This window comes from Alosa pseudoharengus, unplaced genomic scaffold, assembly GCF_046254945.1.
Source record: "Alosa pseudoharengus isolate Yale_2024_CS ecotype anadromous, Long Island Sound unplaced genomic scaffold, YU_APseudo_1.1 YU_APseudo_1.1_scf_22, whole genome shotgun sequence".
Taxonomy (NCBI): domain Eukaryota; kingdom Metazoa; phylum Chordata; class Actinopteri; order Clupeiformes; family Clupeidae; genus Alosa; species Alosa pseudoharengus.
In genome coordinates, this window is record NW_027468680.1 from 5,852,941 (window position 1) to 5,860,440 (window position 7,500).

Consider the following 7,500-nt stretch of genomic DNA (forward strand, 5'->3'; position numbering starts at 1 on the left):
CATCCATCTTCCTCTCTTCAGCCTTCACTCTCTCCCTCTACCTTCCTCCATCTTCTTCTCTTCAGCCTTCTCTCTCTCCCTCTATCTTCCTCCATCTTCTTCTCTTCAGCCTTCTCTCTCTCCCTCCATCTTCCTCTCTTTCTTCTTAATGAGGGAGTGAGGGAGCGGGGCCCCTCTGTCGTCCCTGGCTGCCTGTCGAGCGGGCCTTATCTCCTGCGGGGGAATTTGAAGCGGCAGGCCGCATGCCAGGCTCGCATGTCGTTAACGACGGGGTTGCGTTTAAAGCAGACCCCTAAATCACGGAGGAGAGTCGAGCCCAGAGAGAGAGGGAGGGAGAGAGGAAGGGAGAGAAAAAGAGGGAGGGAGAGAGAGAGGCTGGATTATTTCGGATCTCTCTCTCTCTCTCTCTCTCTCTCTCTCTCTGGTTGCCAGCTGCTGCAGGCTGACTCCTACACCTCCCTCCCCCTCCACCCACCAGCACCCCCACCTCTCCCGAGGGACCACACTACAGCCATTCAGCAGCGCCAGGAGCGCTTGGCATTGCCAGGGGGGAGAGGCACCGGCTTCAGTCTTCCTCAGTGTTTCTCAAGGGCCCGCTAGACCACTGCAGGTCTAATGTTGATGTTTAGTTCTTAGCAGACACTTTTGTCCAAAGCCACTCACAATGACATCTGCTAACATTACATCAAAATTCACAGTTTAAAGTCATATAGACAAAATAAAAAAGCAAATATTAGTAATAGATAGTGATGCACCGATGTGAAAATTGTGGCCAATACCAATAACCGATATTAATATTCCTGTTATGGCCGAAACCGATATTTACCGATGTCGATATTTATGTACAGAAAACACATTTTTATGATAATCAAATAAAGAGCTATTTTTTAAATAGCATTTCAATAGCCTACCTTAGAACACCAGAGGATTACAATATAATAGAATATATCTGTAGTAATAGACTAAATAAAATCATCATATCGCCCAGCTGCTTGGCCAGAACAGACCAGACAGACCAACAGAGTTGGACTGCTCGCTTGTCTGTATGTGTGTGTGTGTGTGTTCATTGTCTGTGTGCAACCCACAATCTACCACCCCAATTTTCATAAGACTTGGTGCAAACTTCAAAGGTGTAGCACAGACCATGAACCAATTAAATTTTAGAGCAGCTGCTGCCACTACAGCTAACGGAGCTGCTCGGCAATTTAGTTTCACTTTCGCTGATGTTGCGAGACACAAGATTTGGCCGTTGGTCTTGAATTAGGAGTGGAGTGGCTTCACATCGTTTCAGCTATTATTCATAACGAACCCTTACAATGTGTACATTATCAACATATATCTCTCATAGTTTAGGACCATTGGGTAAACTAAACGCTGTGCCTGGTTATGTTACTTATGATCATAGATGTTGTATATTGTAAAGGGTCTTCAACCAAATGAAAAGGTAGGAGTCAGTCTGCTCTCGATTAGCTGCACAAACCAGATTCAGCCGATTAAGGGCTTTAATGGTATTCTGATGTGTTCAATCATGCAAATCACGCTGAGCTGGACAGCTCCGAGAGCAGGATAAGCCTTTTTCACAGTGTCCAGGTGTCTGGCCTCGCTGATGTTAATGATGCCTTAATTGGCAGGGTAAAACCTCTTCCTGCTTTTGTCTTTCCTGTGGACTTTTCTTTTGCTGTCTATGGGACAGTGCTGTTCCACAGGAAGTTGATTTACACAGCGGCCCCATCTTGTGAAATGGGCTAGTCGAGAAACTCACAGAGATAGACAGAGACAGAGGGCCGCTTCTGTGAACCTCAGAATGCCCCTCCCCCAATGGGGTTCTCCTAGCCAGCAGCCAAATAGCCTAGTTGCAGCTTCGCCCATGACATTTCTGTCATTCTCCTCCGAATGCTGGAGTCGTCCCAGAAGGAAACACATGGCATTTCGGAGGGCATGATATTAAGGGGGGGGTGGTGGTGGGGGGGGGGGGGGGGGATCAGCGCAAGCGTGTGTACACAGCTCAGCGCCCACACATGTGTTGAAGGACTGTCTAATTATCTGAAGCACATTATGTGGCCTGCCGTGAATAAACTTGGTGGTATTTCCACAGCCGAACTCCCTCCCAGACGGAAAACCCTCCCCCATTCCCCTGAGCGCTTCTGACCGATCACATGGTCAAGTCCCACGGCAAGGAATAGTAACCAGACACGGCATACCCAACCCTTCCCAATGGCACGGAGAGGGCACCAGGCCCCTGTGTGTGTGTGTGTGTGTGTGTGTGTGTGTGTGTGTGTGTGTCTACAGCCAACCAAGCCGCAGGAGCCATTTCCATCCTCTTTCCACATCTTTCCATGAGTCCTGCACATTCAAAACCAGCACAGCAAGCCCCCATCATCAGGAAGACAAGCGTCAGTGTTTGTAGAGAATCAAATCCGTCTGCCCCCAGCTTGATTCAGCTGTTATTGTCCGCCCTCTTCAAATCCGTCTGAGCATCTCGATTCAGCTGTTATGGTCTGCTCTCCGCAAATCTCGTCTGAACCGTTATTGATTTAGCTGTTTTTCTCTTGGTTCTCTCCTCAGAGAGTATGTGCGGATATTTAGGCAACACATCTTAATGACCTGCGTGAGTAAGACGGACACGAAGGACTGGATCTACTGTTGAGCCCCATCTAATTACTTGTCAGTGTTGACAGGAAGACATGCCAGCCTGCCTCGGCAGTGGGGCTGTTATGCCCAGCTTGGCACAGCAGCAGCGTGTGGGCATCTGCGGCCTGAGGTTTCTGCCCGCATTCCTGCGCTGAAGCAAGAGCAAAAACAAACGGGGGGGAGAAAATGAAAGAAAGGAAAAAAGAAAGAAAGAAAGAAAGAAAGAAAGAAAGAAAGAAACATCCAGTCCTGCAGTATGACCTCTTTGTTGCCTTCTTGACATGTGCCACAGTGACAGCTGTCAACATGAGTCAAGGAGTGATCGGTGTGCATGTGTGTGTATGTGTGTGATGATGATGATGATGATGATGATGATGATGCTTCCTGTCTGACACCTCACGATCATGCCCCGTGTGCCGTGACAGACGTACCAGCTGGGCGAGGGCATGTGGGTCTGGCGTGGGTGCGGGGGGATACGAGTGGCGAACAGTGATGAACATCAGCAGTAGGGCCACAGTCACCCACGTCCTCTCCCTCTCTATCCCTCCCTCCCTCCCTCCCTCCGCCCGCCCCCCTCTCCTCCTCCTCCTCCTCATCATCAGCGTCCGCCCCGATCGGCATCATTTAAAAAATGTCTTTCCGCATCGGTGCAGCCACCCACCCCTTGACCCGCCTGCCCGGACCATGATCAAGATGACGTCCTGCACACTTGACCTAAATAAGGCCGCCTCTGCCAGAGACTGCTCCCTCTCTCTCTCTCTCTCTCTCTCTCTCTCTCTCTTATGGCCCTCATGGTCTTGTTTTTGAACCCGGTCCCAGACCCCTAAATGGGACCGCGTTAAAAATCTGACCGATCCATACGTTGTTCCAGCCGATGAACACAGTACTTCAGGAGCACGAAATGGATGCTTCAGGTCAGGAGAGAAGCACAGAATGGAGGTGTGACCTTTACCACTGCTGAGATCAAATGTCAACAGGCACCTTTAATTCATTAGAAAGAGGCCCCACAGTCAGAGAGTCAGTTGGAACAGTAATACCCAGGGGGTTAACACTTCACGGTACATATATTCTTCCTAAAATTAGCATACGCTTGGGACTCCACAAGAAACGCTTGGGACTCCACAAGAAAACCTGTCTGCCCAACAGCTACCTATCCTGGAGAGGTGTCAGCCTACTGGGTCTGTCTTTCGTAACGCATGACGACTGACCCGCCACTGGTAGGCTACACCTGCATTGACATTGCTAAATTTTAAATCCAAATGTATTTAAATCACTCAAGACACTCTCATTTGCAGTGATTTACAGGAGAGTGAATGCACAGCCTGGATTTGCAAGAAAACAAAAAGGCTAGTCTCTGAAATTTCAATTTGTACTACGTTGTGTGCGTGTGTTGAGTTTCTAACATCTATATGTGTACACTTCTGTGACCTACATTAGGTTCCGCGTTTAACACGTAACTTATTAAAAGCTACATGTACCCAGTACTTCAATAAATTACCATGAGACTACTTTTCCTTTCCCTTTTCCCAGCATGCTCTTTGTTTCACCTGACACACTGCCATTTTTTACAACCGCCACAGAAGAGTCTATTGCTCCTAATAACACATATCTGCAACGTTAATGACACCCAGTAAATATGACCTCATCGCCTGCACCCAGACAACCAATGGGTCAATAAATGGACTGTTGGCACAGAGCTTCTGTGGGTAAATATCAACAGGTGTGTATCTGACCTGCCCTTCAACAGGTACCACTGGTGGAGCCGAGACATTAATCCCCAATCTGATGTTTGCTATGAGGTAACTTATAGGTGAAAGGTTGCCGGCCGCTCCCCATCTTTTTGTGTGTGTGTGTGTGTGTGTGTGTGTGTGTGTGTGTGTGTTCACTTCCTGTCTGTTCCTGTGAAACAGCAGCTTAATGCTCATCATTCATATTTAAATACCTGAACAACACCCTGCCGACTCACCAATACACCATGACACATCGCTGAGAGGGTAAAGTATTACAGCCATATTAGTGCTTAGAGACTTGTTGGACTATCAGCTGAACCTTTGGTACACAAAGCATGACTAAAAAAAAAAGTAAATTAAAAAACATTTCATCAGACACAAATTATTCCTGACCTGCTAGCTATGAAGAGCAACGCCCACGGAAAGCTGACTCAGAGGGCAGGATATTGGAATGCTCAAGCTTACATGGCCACAGGGTAAGGATTTAGGGAAAAGCACAAGGATCCCTGCAACCCATCCCATCCCATAATAAGTAAGGTCACAAGGAGCTGTCAATGGGGCTCACACTGGGATTGTAAAACAGTTGGCAAGTCATGTTCCCCTCGGGCACTCCACAAATATGTTCCATTGTCTTCCAATCCGGAATCCGAGGGGCACTAAGACCCATGTGGGCAGCAGAGTCTCTCAGCGGGTTCTGAGAAAGTCGGATCCAGTCACACAGAGAGTGCATTCTAAGAGGAGAGCAATCTCTTCCATTGACAGACAAACATGGCATTGATATTTGTAAGAAATGTAGCCATTATTTTAGGCTTCTGCAACAGTGCGTGTTCGCGTTCACCGTCTCTGTGCCAAACACAATTAAACATCAAAAGTTCAGAGCAGGCATTTCTCGCCATGCTGAACCAGAGAATTAAGATAGAGAGAAGGAGAGAGAGAGAGAGGAGGAGGGAGAGAGGAGGGAGGGAGAGAGAAAGAATAGGAGACAGACAGTGAGAGATAGACAGGGGGAGAGAGAGGGTATAGAAAAACCAAGAGAAAAGGGGAGAGAGAGAGAGAAGAGGGTATTAATAGAGAGAGAGAAGAGGGTATTAATAGAGAGAAGAAGAGAGAAAATGAGAGTAGGCGAAAAAAATGGGAGACAGTGGTATGAGAAGAGAGAGATGGAAGGTTGAGAAAGAGACAGAAAGAGGGAGAGATGGATATAAGGAGGGAGATAGGGAGAGCTAATCTCTAATCTCTCCGTGGCCCATGTGAACTGCACCTCTTGGGGCATCTGGGTTTGCCGTGGCCCATGTGAACTGCGCCTCTTGGGGCATCTGGGTTTGCCGAGGCCATGGGCTCTGCAGGACTTATGAACTCCACGCTGCAATTAAAGTGTCTGTTGTGAGCGAGCAGCAGGCGGCAGGGGCCTTTCACTTCCAAGTTTAAAACCTGTTGTGCCCGGCTCCTTTGAGTGCCCCCTCCTGCTTCACACACACCCACAAAGAGAGAAGAAAAGAGCCAATGCACCCCGAAAAACACATAATTGTGCTACGCACGTTTGGCCCCATAAAAGTCACCAGAGATGTTTACGACCGTCGACAGATGCTGAGGCAGGGCCCTGTACCCCACTTCACTCAGCCCTAGAGCCCTCGCCCCTCTGTCTCACACACACACAGACACACACCCCTCTCTCTAGACCTCTCTTCCCCTGTCACACACACACACACCTCTAGACCCCACAGAAAAAGGCTTCCTTGACCACGGGTGACCTGGGGTTAACCTCCGCCCGGCGTTGCCATGCCGACGGAGCGAAGAGAAAAGGGAGGAAGTCAGACAGGGGAGAGTTATGTCCTGACGCTGGGAAGGACAGACAGCAGGGAAGCAGGCCTGGCCCGGCAGGCAACAGGAGGCAAGCCGGCTGGGAAGGAAAGCGACTGCATGACTTCACACTGAACAAAGACTGCAAAGCTGCATAACACAATACAGCAACAACAACACCACATCACAGCACAGCACACAGGCATTTCACTGTCGCTTGCCTGCCGAGTCTAAAACAGGTCTGGCCCAGTTCTGGCCTGGGTTTGGTTAGATACTGCTCCGCTACGGTCGGCCGTCATGCGGGAATGATGCACTCACCGAACTGGCGCAGTTTCTCTGGCGCAGCGCAATTGCACTCAAAGAGCCGCAAATCCACCCGACGACTTCATCAGACCTACGCAAAACCGACACCGACAGGAAACCACAACTACTAAACAGATTAGCCACAGCAAATAGCATGGCCTACTCCCCACAACGCAACAGATTTGTCTCAATGGAAAACATCTTCAGAGACACACAGCATAAGACTACACAACAGCACACACAGTTTCACAAACACCCCTAAAGCTATAAAACTGCAAAACACAAAATGCAACACATCCAACTGTAGCCAACCATAGCTGTCCTACAGTCCCTGGAAAACCATGCCAACTCCCTTTCGAATCCCAAACTCTCCACAACTAGCCAAAACAACAACAAATCGGAAAAAACAACATCATCTGTTCAAATGGCAAAAGCGTTCCTTACACACTCGTAGACCCAAAACTATGAGCAGCAGCAGCAACAATAGTTTCCTGCAGCCTGGACACCATGTTGGCTTCCTGTCCAGGCCCACACCCTCCCTCTTACGACTAGTCAAAACAACAACAAATCACATTCCAGCGAACCCCTCACCTCTGACCTCTGACCTTCAACACAACTCTTACCTTTGACCTGAGATACTGAGCCAAAGCCCTGATTAAGCCACTCAGAGGGATTTCTGGTGGTGAAAATGAGAAGGGGGGGGGGGGGGCTGGCTGTGGCGCAACTGACTACAGTATCTGTACCCCATTCAGGTGCGAGTGCCCCCGAGGACCAGGGTTCGAGTCCGGCACGGGCCATTTCCTGATCCCACACCATCTCTCTCCCCCACTGCCTTCCTGTCAGTCTCTTCCCCGTCCTATCTGAATAATGACAAAAAATATGCTTTACGAAACGAGACAGCAGGAAGGAAGAGTGATCCTCTCCTGACACAGCACAACTCTCTGGCTGTGACCATGCGAGCGCAGGAAGAGAGAGATCGCTCCCTGACACAGCAGTATGAGAGTCCGAGCGTTCCGAACACTCGCTCACTCAATCA

The 7,500-nt window shown here is 49.0% G+C and overlaps 1 protein-coding gene across 1 annotated transcript in view; it reads right to left on the bottom strand.

Annotated features, from left to right (window-relative positions):
• Window positions 1–7,500, bottom strand: part of kif13ba (kinesin family member 13Ba) — an 80,676-nt gene that overhangs the window by 66,963 nt on the left and 6,213 nt on the right. The gene's annotated exons all lie outside the window — the stretch shown is intronic.